The 12,889-nt window shown below is 34.8% G+C and overlaps 1 protein-coding gene across 4 annotated transcripts in view; it reads right to left on the bottom strand.

Moving 5' to 3' along the window:
- LOC127476457 (cadherin-10) overlaps window positions 1-12,104 on the bottom strand; it is a 97,914-nt gene extending 85,810 nt beyond the window's left edge. For 2 of the 4 annotated variants that reach the window (XM_051799399.1, XM_051799397.1), the window contains exon 1: window positions 8,424-8,781. The gene's annotated coding sequence lies outside the window, so the exon portion shown is untranslated. Of the gene's footprint in view, window positions 1-8,423; window positions 8,782-8,804; window positions 8,961-12,012 lie in introns of those variants that run through there. The other 2 variants (XM_051799402.1, XM_051799398.1) reach the window with 2 other exon arrangements.
- Window positions 12,105-12,889: the final 785 nt, after the last annotated feature.

Here is a 12,889-nt window from a genome sequence, read left to right as displayed (position 1 = left end):
TAGTTTATAGGATATCAGCTGGTCAAGTGAATGCTTTTCTATTCCCACAGCAAAACCTCATCCTTCACAAAGAGTACTACTACATGACACAAACAGCTCAGAGTGGACTAACTGCATAAAGCCAAACTGAAACAAAAACCCAAAGCTTCATGTGGGACAAAAAAAAATTCAAAACACAATCACTTCCCTGGAAATTGCTTAATGTCACACATTTAATTTATCTATTAAATATCCAGCAAAGCAACTATTAAAAACAGTGTCAGAATTGTCCTGATCTTCATTGCCAGTATTTTTCATTGTACAGAAAAATATTAAACTACCCTCAAACATTTTTTTATTCACATCACTTCATTTTAGCTCATGTATTTTAAAGCACTAATAGATTACTTGGAAGTCAGGGCCTGATTAAACATTAGAATCATTTAGATGAATTTTGTTTACTTAGAATTGACTTTAATTCTTTATTCTTTTTTTTCAATCATCATACCATTATTACACTACAATTTTTTAATGCTATTTTCCTGATAACTAATAGCCCAGTTTCAAGCAGGATTTTAATATACTAGAGTTAGAAATGGACTCCAACCAGCATACCCAGAATAACAAGGAACCAGTCACATCACTAAAATCTAAAATGACCCAATAGTCACAGATACCTCTAAGATAAGACTGTCTGGGTGCTTTTCCAGAGATTGAGCTTGAACCATTTAACTGGCAGCTGTGGGTCCACCTAGGCTGCTTTTACGCCATTAGACCTGACTTTCACAGTCTGTTCAAGGGGCAAAACAACCTTAGGCCATACATACATAAGCATTTACTGGTTGGATCTCGATGGCTGCAGCCATGGAGAAAGGAACGAGCAGGTATTTTCTCTCCTGAATGTGCATAACCCAAAATTTAACAAGAACTTACTGCTGCGTTAACACAGGGCTTTTGATCCTGTAATTTAGAAGGCTGAACTACTTTGAGCTTTGCCATTTGTGTTTAACTTCAGCTAAGTGATTGTTGTTAGAAATGAAAACTTAAAAGCTCACTGGTACATGACTGTTTGTAAATTCAGTTCTAAAACACAATACAACAAACATCATTTAAACTTCTGAATGTGGTGAAATGCAATTATGCTGTTACTTTTTTTTTTTAAACCCAAACTTCTCATTTCAGAACTTAAATTATTTCTCCTTCTTTGTCACAAAATTTTAGGTATGCAGTTTGGAATATCTCAAGCCTAGTGACCTTTCTTAGTCACATTGTAGATTCCTAAATTTTCTTGAAGATTTATGCCCATCAAAACTTTAAAGGGATTATTACTATAATGCACTATACCTTAGGTCTTCTTTTGTTTCTAATTCTCATTATTCTGACCTCAAAAGAAAGCTAGAGGAAACCAAGACACAATAAAGGTATATTCACAAATAGCACAAGTATTTCAGAGTGGTTCAGATGCCTTACTAACCAAGGATAGAAAGAAGAAATGTATGATTTTGTCTTATTTTTCCATCCTGTACATATATTCCACACATATACATAAATTTTAGAGAGGATGTCAGTTTCTTCTGACCATCAGAATGATTAAAAACTGTCTAAATAATATAAACAAATAATTTTCACCTGAAGAAAGATTTTCTCAAATTAATTAGGCAAATCAGGGTACTACTTCATTTGAAAACACTTAAGAAGGGAAATTTGAAGTAATTGTATAAGCTAGAAAAAAAGAATGTATTTTATAAGAGTACTATTACAGAGGAAAATCCATTTGAGTATGTATCTGTACACGTGCCATTCAGTCGCAACTAGAAGAAAAAAAGTAGATCAAGTCACACATAACACTTTTGCCTTAACTTCTGAATCAGAAGCTTAATAAAATGCCCCTAAGTATTAAGTCATGGAGAGAAGCAATTGTATCTAATATACCTGGGGCTCTGTTCACCCATTTTAATCAAGATGTCAGCTTCAGTGATATCTTCACCACGAGCACCATGCTCTTACTCAAGGGAAAGGGCACATCTCAGCACACTAATGACAGAAAAAACTTTGTCCAACAAAGGAACAAAAAAATCACACTTCCCAAAATGGTTCTCACAATAGTGTTCTACATCCTGCTCTTTTATAGACACTACAGATTTCTGCCAAAAGCCTATGGAAACTATCCCAAAGGGAAATAGTATTAGAAGACAAAAATGCTATTTAAAACTTGGCCATAGGAAGTGGGGAGCAGTAGCGTATTTAGGGAACTTGGATGTAATATGCTTAAGCAGATCTTAAACTATATTTCATGTTATAATGAAATGTTTTACTTCTCTAACCTTAAAAGGAAATTGTTTCTTTTGGGTGCAAAATAATTAGGTGTATGCCAGTAATTAATTCAAAAATCGAGGTCTACAGTATTATTTACCATTTAATACAATACTATTTTAATTAAACGTTGCTTTTGCTTTGTTTTTTTTAGCAGAAAGTTATGACAGCAGGCTAGTAGCTCTGGATAGCTTATGTCACAGGATCAAAATTATGATGCAAGAAAAAATAATAATAGCAGACAACAGTATTGACATGTAAACAACTTTTCTGTACTAAATGAAATAAAAAAATTAGAAGATATCTGTACTCATAATGAACATATGATCTATAACATGATATAAACTTTTGGTGAAGGGTTATTTGCATAATTTGCTATTAAAATTTATGTACAGGTGGAGAGGAAATAAGAACTGAAGTACTGTCATTCTCTTGCTTCAATTCATCATGTTTGGGGATTTTTTTTTGTTTTAAACACATTTTGCCTATTTCTTTATATTCTTTCTATTTTTCTTGGATTTTCTTTTTCAATTATTTTTATAATCTGACAATCCAGATCATCTTCTAAATAACCCTTACATTAAAAAAAACAACTAACAGTAACTTAAGAATTAAATCTTATCAATCTGATTAGCATATGCAAACTTCTAGTAAATGTATTACTTATAATTTTCATAATGGAGAGAATCAATGACATTTTTTTAGAGTCATAGGAAACATTGGATTGGAAGGGACCTGAAAGACCTCCAGTTCCAACCCTCACTTGCCATAAGCAGTGATACCATCCACTAGGCAGGTGGCTCAAAGGCCCATCCAACCTGGCCTTGAACACTTCAAGGGATAGGGCATCCATAACTTCTCTGGGTAACTTGTTCCTATGCCTCACAAGCTTTTGAATAAAGAATTTCTTCTTAACATCTAATCTAAATGTCTACTTTTAACTAATTTTCAAGTAACACACAAATAGAATCAATGTGCATTTATGTTTCCCAGTTCCACTCTCCGTGAAAAAGACATCAGGAAAATGGCAGGTCCCTATTTGTAAGAGAAAGAAGTTTTAAACATTTACGGGATAATTTTTCTTAGAATCCTTAGAAGCACAATAAACTTGATCATTCTCCCTATATCCTGAATATTACTTCCAAACAGTTACACATACCTTGGGTTCTTACATCTTTTCTCACCCTCATTTAAAAACTCAAAAATTTTCTCCATGTATTTTACCTTATGTGTAAGATATGAAACATGGTCAAAACTCTCTTTGATTCCAGCAGAAGTAAGACTTGGCTGTGATACTTAGAGGAACCAGTGACAGAATGCACAGCATCTAAGTTTCCTAGACACAGGTTTATCTGTTTTATTTGTGTTTGCTCTTGGGGTAGCATTCACTAAATAAGTGTAAATATCATTTGAACTACTGAAGTGTGGTAGACACAAGTACCCAATAAGACTTCAATTATATATATATTTTATGGTAGTTTAGAGTAGAAAAAATAATAGTCCTCTTCAACATTGCATTTTGAGCCTTGCTCATAGTGCTTCAAATTACATTGGTATCCATTCTTTGTGTCCTAAAAATTTGGATATTATAGGACTGTAGAGTTCATGAGGATTGCACTCATCTTTGAGGATTGTGATCTGATCTAGCTAAGTGATGGTATGTTCATGTTCTTTATGTTGTAATGTAAAGCACTGCAATAGGATGATACAATAAAACCAATCTCTAATGTGATAAGTGATAGAATATAAACAATAAAATCACAAAACATACATCTTTCATACAGGTATCTCATATCATACACGGTTCTTCATGAGAAAATATTTGGAGAGGGTTTTTATTTTTGTAAAACACAGAAGAACACAGTTACAGCTTTTGAGCAACAGAACTCTGGAAATAGCTATTTACAAATAATGTTTTGAATCATTACCTTTTCATAAACACACACACATGCCCTCTTCCCTACATGATTCCTTACTCTTTGAATATGATTCATTATTCACTTTGATTTACGATTGAGAGATGTTGTAATGAATTTATAAATAAAAGCATTATGTAAAGAATGATGTACACGTGGGAATAATATTAAAAAGGACACCTGCCATGTTGCTTTTCATTGTACCCAGTTAACTTCCTAAATCTCTGTATTCCCCTGATGCAGCCTGTTGGTACAGATATTAGCAGACTTGAGTTTGCATCCCAGAGCAGATGTCCTGTGACAATACAAGCTGGGGAGAACCTCTGAGGTGTTGCTAGAACTTTATGTCTCCTGCTGGACACACTTCTTTAACAAACAAGTGATAAACATTATCTATTTCATATACGTTCATAAAAGCAAGAAACAGTAGTGGGAGCTTACAGAAAAAGTCAAGTAATAAAATGCTGAGATAAATTAAGAAAAAAACTTTTACAGTATTCTGATTACTAGAATGCAATCCCTATACCAGCTAAAGGTTGTCCCTGTTTTACCTCTACTGTACACACACACACACACACATATTTGAGGCAATTGTCTCTGACATTTAATAATCAGGAAGATTGCATGTAAAAAGAAATGTGTATAAAGCTTCACCTGGCAGATTTTTGGCAGATCCTCCACATATTAAAAAAGACTGATAAACCAATAAAGAGAACATACAAGCTCAGTAGCCTTTGGTTGGGTGGTGTTCTGGCTTCCCACCAGATGAAAACAGAGCAAGGAAAAGAGCAGTGCGCAGGTCCAGTTGATTTTTTTCTTCTGTGTGCAGTAATGCAGCCTGTTAACACATTTAGCTCCCTAGAGATGATGATTTTTCCTATTGCTCTGCTGTAAAGTTGTTAACCCACAGAAACAGACATGTTAGAGAATTCACCACGCCAAGGATTCAAAGCTGAAGAGCTGTAAATCCAGGGAGCTAAAAACAAGCAACTTTTAACATAGGAGTACCTCTTGGCCTGAAGAGAGATTTGGGGAACATTTAGAGCTCACATTACCACTGTTTCTTCTTTTTTTTCTTTTTTTTTGGCTTTCAAGTTTTTCCAGAAATTGGACAATAGAGGAAGTATGGGTTTTTTATCAAAAAGCACATGTTCATATTAGTAGATCTGAAGGTACAGGATGTGCAGTGTGAGTGTTGTTTAGTCAATCAATATTTCAGTGAACTGTACCTCTAGTTTCTACAGTCTTTTATTGATAGTTCCAAACTATCTGGAGAAATTGAAAGCATGTTATGATGGGGCATCCTTAGGTGCAGTGAAGTCTCTCTTCATAATGTTCTACTCAGGCATATTTTAAACTGCTCATAAGAAAACAGCTTATATTCTTTTAATTTCAATTTTCCTCCTTTACAATAAATGATACATCAAATAGTATGTTATTAAAAAGCTCATAGCAGAATGTTTCTTAAACCCTTATTTTCTACCCAAATAATCAGTGTTTTGCTTCCATTTCTGTCTGCCACATAATATTGAAGAATTAACTATACAGTAGATTTTTTTCGATTTATGATGGACATAATGTGAGCTTAAAGTACCTTGGTGTTTACGAACTTGATTTCAAGTGATAATAATTAATCAATTAAAATAATGTTATCATAACCCTACATTCATCCTATTACTACTGTTCAACAGTATTTCAATCTTCATTTGACCCCCCTGTACTAGTGCTGCAACCCAGTGGTGTGATAGGGTACAACATTATTCTTCTTTGACCTGCAATCTGCCTGTAAATATGGTTAACAGACCTAGCAACTAAGTCACCTGCATAGAATTATCCAGATGAGACAGGCTCTATTTCATTCACATGTTTCCTTGGGAAATCACGTTGAGATCAGGAAATTATTCTCTCAGAATCAGAGGCAGATATTATTTTCAAATTACATTTTCTTACTTTTCCATTTAATTATTTAACAAGAAAAAAACCTTATATTAGTCAGCTGAAATTTGTATACTGCTTTGCATGTATAAATGTGTATTTTATGAATATCTCTCTACATTTAATTATGTGTTCATTTGCTGCCACATATAACATTATTTTCGTGTGTTTTTCAACTGCAACTAGGCACAGAAAAGAACAGTAACTACAGTGTCTACTGTGAGCACATTTCAGTATTTCATCAGTTTCTTCACAGATCCTTTGTCTACTGAAAACATGCAAGTACGAAGTTTTAGTCTATCTACACTAATTTACTCTAAAGCAAAACCAACAAAACTGTTTAAGAATATATAAGGTCCTACATGTATACTCTTTAAGATGTATTTTGCTATTTTCTTTTCCGTGAACTGTTACAAAGCGTTATGAATATAGAAGGGTTGGCAAGGCAAGCAGCCAACACATATTTTCCAATGCTATCCAAAGTAACAAAAAATCAAATAATCAGAACCAGTTTCAAGCTTAAATATATGCCCTATAGTCAGTACTCTTCAGACATTTCAAAGTTCCTACTTGAGTGTACAAAATTGTCTTGACACCACACATAAAAAACCAGAGAGAAATCTAACCTAAAATTAACAGAAGCTACTAAAGAAATGATCTCACCTCTTCATTCAAACTTTTATGTAACAAAGTATATAAAAATATGAGAAGACTCTCTCAGGCACAAATTAGATTAACAGTTTATAATCCAAGAAGTATTCCTCTCTTGACATAAACCCATATTGACTCCACAAAACTGTTTTTCAACTCCTGAGGAAGACAGCTTATGTTTCCTTCTTGCTTTTCTTAGTTCCCTAAGTTCCTTCTTTCTTTTCCTCCTCTGAAACAGCACAGATTACTATTAAATTCAAAAAGTAAACAATTAACATAAAAGTTTGAGTAACTGGAAAAATCTCAATAAATGCTTGTACCAGACTCATAATATCCCCAATAAACAGCATATTTAAAAAGGATTTAGAGATTCAGAAGTATGTTCCAGTCTCCCACTCTCTGCTTTTCCCCTCCAGTAATGTCACCATGTATATTTAAAGCCTACTAGCTTTAAAAAAAAAAACCAACAAAAACCCACAATTTTCTACAAACCTGCTTCCTCACCCTGTGCACATACACACCCATATATGCATATACACAAACATGCACAACAAGTTGTATAACTCAAAAAATACCTTAAAAGCAATGGGAACGCAGTTGGGATAATACAGATGCTTTTACTCAAATGAAAGATGAAGATTATAGGCAACAGCGATGATAGGTCAGTTTTAAAATGCTGGTTGCTACTTGTCACTGACTGCACGTGCAGATGCATTCTCCTAAGCCGAAGGACTGCTAGAGTTCTACAGCTGCAAGTAGACTCATGTACAGTATTAGCCTATTGAAAATTCCTAACACAGCTGACAATGCCATCAATAGTTAGTAGTTGGAAGCATGGATTTAGACTTGTATTGTGCTGCATTAATTTAACACCACATCAAATATGGATTTTATTGCAGCAGTGACAATAAATGCTCACACAGGTGTAGACTAAATTTTTCCTCCCTCCACCTTTTCCTTTCTTCCCCCTCCTTTTCTCTTCTCCCTCCACTCCCTCTTTACTGAAATGTCAAACCAGGCGATATTTTCCCCATTTGCGTGCATATAGCTCTGTACAGATATTTGAAATATTGCCTGTATTCACTCTGCTATCCCTCTCCACAGGGATTTCCTTCATAAGAAGCATTTACTGCGAGTGTGAGTGTGGATAATTTTTCTGAAATTCAGTTCAGGGCAGAACGAATAACAGTGAAAGCTGCAACAGACTTGCACAGGTATACAGTGAGGGCACATATGTGTATGTCTCATGCTATGTTCATAACTGTTACACTACAAAAAACTGTGCTTTTTTCAATTCAATCACTATTGTTCCCCCCACACTGAATTTGCAAGAACTGAATACAGATGGAAACTGCTACTTAAAAGAGAGCCTGCTTACTAGGAGAAAAAAAAAACATAAAATGCTTAGTGTTTCAATCTTGAATACATATGATATTGGTTTAATTTGAGGAGCGAATGCACAATAGTTATTTCCTATCCCTTGTGTCATTACTTCTGACACATATTTATAAAATGTAAAAAGTTCTATATAGTAGAACAGATATATGAATTGCATTAAACACCATGCTGTAGCTTGTGCTATAATAATTATAGTAATATCAATAGAAAGAAAATAAGAAAGGTTCCTACCTTTTATTCTGCTTCTGAGAAAGTCCACCCCAACCAAATGAAAAACGAGCTATTAGAGTCCTTTTTTTTGGGTCTGTTTTCTCCTGTTATTTTTTAAGACTGATCCTACTTGGATCTAACTCAGGCTTTTTCTCCCAGCATCACTTAACTCTGGACAGTCGGGAACCAAAGCTAAGGGGGAGCTCTCCCTCCGACTGGCTTTCATTCAGAGCTCCAGATTGGGGGGGGGGGAAGGAACACCACCACACACACACACAGCGTGCCCAGATACACACACACACACACACACACACACACACACACACACACACACGCTGTCACTCTCTCTCCGAGGAGGGGAGCGGGAGAGAGAGGCGCTGCTGACAGAGCCGCAGCACTTACCCTGGGAAGGTTGGAGATCGGGGAAGTGCAGGCTTTTCCGAGCACACAGTGATTTGCAAGTGAATGCGGTGGGAGGGTACAGCAAACGGAAAGCTTTTTTTGTTAAAGCCTGTCGCCCTCTCTTCACTGCCAGAATGGTTCTCTGGTTTTGAAGTCTAAGCCTCATCTGCTTAGCTTGTAGTACTAATGAATACTGAAAACACCTCCGCTTTTTGTGATGTGTTTTTCTTGATTAAATATAACCACTTTACTGTATCACCAGTGATCTTACAGCAATGTTTATTAAATATATATATGTACATATTTTAAAAAATAGCATGCTGCTAAGTTAAATGAAATACTTGGAGGGCTCAGAAGAAACCAGAGAGTAATTTTGTTTATTAAACTGCTTTTCCTATTAGATCAGAAACATTTTGTGATTCTGAGATTTTTCCTCATACTTCACTATTTTGCATTATGATTAATACAAAACAAGACAGGTTCATATAAAATTAGGTATTTTCACATTTCCAGAGGTTATAAAAAAAATTCAGCATCACTATTAATTCCCCATAATATTTGCACCTTTTGATACTTGTGATACCTCTTTTTATTTCAGTCACTGTATTTGGAATTCACATTTTGCAATGTGTTTCTTTTCATCAAGTTAATCTGAGTGGGTTTCATGTTTCTAATACAGCAAATTGGACTTAGCACAATCCTCCTTGGATCATATCAAGTTCAATCCTTTCATTGTGATACTGTAGAGGGTTATGTGTACATTAGTTAGAAGAGATTTAACAAATAGTCACATAAGATTAAACCAATGGATGTCAGTATTGCTCTATCTAAGAAGTGTCATAAGGGACTTTCTTTGGTTGTAGAAAAGTCTTCCAAAAAAAGAAAAAAACATAACCAAATTCTCTTAAAATAGAAGCTGAAAAATGTATTTGGGAGTGAGGAAGAAAGTTACAGTGAAAACTATTTCATTGTTAGAAAATCTAATACAGAAATAGACTACTGACTGTTGTTAGGTTGCTCAGTGTTACCTATTCTGCTTGTTCTCAGCTTCTGTCAGGAGAAAAGACAACAAAAAAAGAAAGGCAAGATCCTTATCATGACTGGTATCACTTCCTAATGTAACCAGCTGCTGTTGCTTTCTCTTATTTGTAATAATTAGGAGGAACAGAAATGACCCATCACCTAAACACAACCTTTTGGCAGATGAGCAAGTCAGCATTTAAGTAACATGCTATACTAGCATATGAAGACATCATCTGGAGATAGAAACATGTAAAGCAGCGAAATCCCAAGAGGAAGGGTAGGGGGAGTATCGTTTTACTGCCATATATGAAAAGATTTGTTTCTGAAAAAATTATCTACTGTCACAGCTTTTTAATCTTTCAAGGAAAGCAATTAAATTCATTGGTTTTCACTGTACTTGGTACATAAATACACAGTGCCATGTATAAAACTTCTGTAAAAAAGAATTCTTTCCTTCTCCCTTTCTCATTGTTGCATCAATATAAAAATCAGAACTGCCGTATGTCCATCTGCTCCTGGTTTCCAAAGACTTTCATTCTCAGTCCTTTCAGAGGAAAGGAGAAGGCTGCAGAATCTAACTCTGGAGCTTCCTAGTCTCTGACAGAATTTGATATTGCGCTAGGTAAAGATACATTCACAGTTCCCAGTAATCAATTTAGAACTGACAATATTGAGACATCTATGCTCTCTTCCAAGTTTACCCATTTATTTGTGCAAAACTGGAAATGTAAGATTTTTTTATTTTGAACAAACCCTATCACATTGGTCTGAAAGTAAAGTTCACGGTACTTTCTTTTCTGAAAGTACCAACTGTGCTTTTGTCTCCTAAAATATTAGAACTAGGCTTTGAATCCATAGTGGAAAGCTGACGATTGCCTTAGAATAAAATGTTCACTTTCATTTTGGTATTACCAACAAATTAAATTATGATGAAGGGAGACATAAATATGTGGAAATATATGGAAACGTGAAACATGGCTTGGAAATAGCTTTTTAAAGCTGGACTGCTTTGGACAATGAACAGAATATTAAGTGTTAAATATCAAGTTAAAAAATTCAGTTCCTTTTAACGTTTTCTCTTCTGTCATTTAAGTTGCAACCAGGAAGTAGGTAATAAATGACAATTTTTGTATATACACAGAAGTCTATCCTACACAAGCACACGCGCGCACACACACACACACACACACACAGAGGGAGAGGGAGACATAACTATGCCACATTCTGAAGTCAAAGAAAATAAATGGTCTAGTGGAATTATTCTGGAACAAGAAAGTCAGAGACCATGAATGTGTACTTGCTCCCTTTTCTGCAAAGCATTTTGGTATATTTCTTTTAGGGTTTTATTCAGCTAGAGTGAACCTATCTTATCTTAGATGTATATTAATTTATTCTGGCATAGTTACTGCAAGTCACACTTTCACCCTTAAACTGGACTGACTTTGGGAGTTAAGGTTTAACTCTAGAAAAGCCATACTTTGTCATGAACTCTTGTTTCTGTTGATATGGTCAGTTGCTTAAAATCCAGTATCTATGTATACTGAATAGTATAGATGCACATGGGCATCTAAGGCAAAACAGTTATTCAACCATATACTTATTCATACACATGACAGTAACTTTAAAACAAGGTGGCATCATAACCTATTTTTTAACACTGCTTAATAATTCCCATTAGAAGAATCCTTTTAGAGTTGCTTATAAATTTACCAAACAAATTATTTAGGATTAAATTTTCTACACTGATGGTCTGCCTTAGGCAGAAATAATTTAAAAACATTTCAGCGAAAATGATACTGAAATTTCAGAGAATCAAGAAAAATTATAAAGCTGAAATTTTCTCACAGCAATAAAACAACATTCATGCTTTGAAGGCAGAATGTGAAACTCCACGGGGTACAGCTGGCCTTTGAATCAGAGAAGCTTACCAATGGTGACAGATTAGGTCAAGGAGCATTAAAATAAAGAAAGAGTGGTAGGAGCAGAGGCTGGAGGATGCATTCTTCTTGACCAGCAAAGAGAAAAAAAAGCAACAACATATTTCTGATAAAGAAGCAAGAAGGAAGAAACAGTGGTGGAACAGGGGGAAGGAGACTGAACAAGGAAACTTACAGTGGGGAGGGATGGAAGGGCAAAAAAAGAAGCACGCAAGATAAAATTTCAGAAAGAGAGATAAAGACCTTACCAGGGACTGTAACATTGCTTTTTTCCATCTCTGTCTTCAAGGTAGGTAGTTTTATCCTCTGAAGTGATATATCTTGTATAACACCTACTCAGACTGCAGCGGAGACGCTTTTCTTGCTTTTCATTTCTGGTTGCAATACTGGCAGAGATCCAATAAGCCAACAGTTGCATTTTTAGGAAGATGAAAAGGTATATGAAAGATGAGAAAGAAAATATGTGGAATTAGACCCAGTATTTTCCTAAGCATTGTTATTGGCAAATCTTTGTCAAACTACTGCAATTCTCTCCACTCAATGTTGGCTCACATGGAGTATGAGAGCACATTAGTAGCTTCATGAGCTCATGAAATAGTGATCAATGTGGTGCTTGTAAAGACTTCAAACCTAGCAATGAGTTGTATGTAACCTGATGATGCTATTTCTCCATAGTTTTATTGCGTATTTGATATATTTTTAACCTCTGCAAAACTGTACATAGAAACCTAGGAATAAAACTCAAGTACTCCAAAATTAGCAAAGGCCAAAATTGCTTGTTAATGGTAAATAAAGTTAAAAAAAATTAAAAATATTATAATGCATATATGAAAATAAGTCAATTTATTGCACACATCTCCTAATCACTTTCCATCTCCATTCATAAACTTCAAAAGTACCCTTCCTTAATGTACTGGAAGAACTGGTCTACAGGTAAATCACAACATGGAAATAGTTGTCTAGAAAATATTGTCTTTTGTAGTGTTGAAGCCAGAAAAATTACCATAAACTACACTGAATAATGATATTGAAGCAGAATTTTTATTAAAGAAAATATGTGCCTTTAATACAATAATATACCAAAATATCATTGTTCTTGTGCACCTCATGTTAGCTGCAGGATAA

Source organism: Manacus candei, unplaced genomic scaffold (assembly GCF_025592945.1).
Source record: "Manacus candei isolate 608988 ecotype Guabito, Panama unplaced genomic scaffold, ASM2559294v1 h1tg000049l, whole genome shotgun sequence".
Lineage (NCBI taxonomy): Eukaryota > Metazoa > Chordata > Aves > Passeriformes > Pipridae > Manacus > Manacus candei.
Note: the sequence above shows the minus strand (reverse complement) of the source record. Positions and strands in the feature narration are given on the sequence as shown.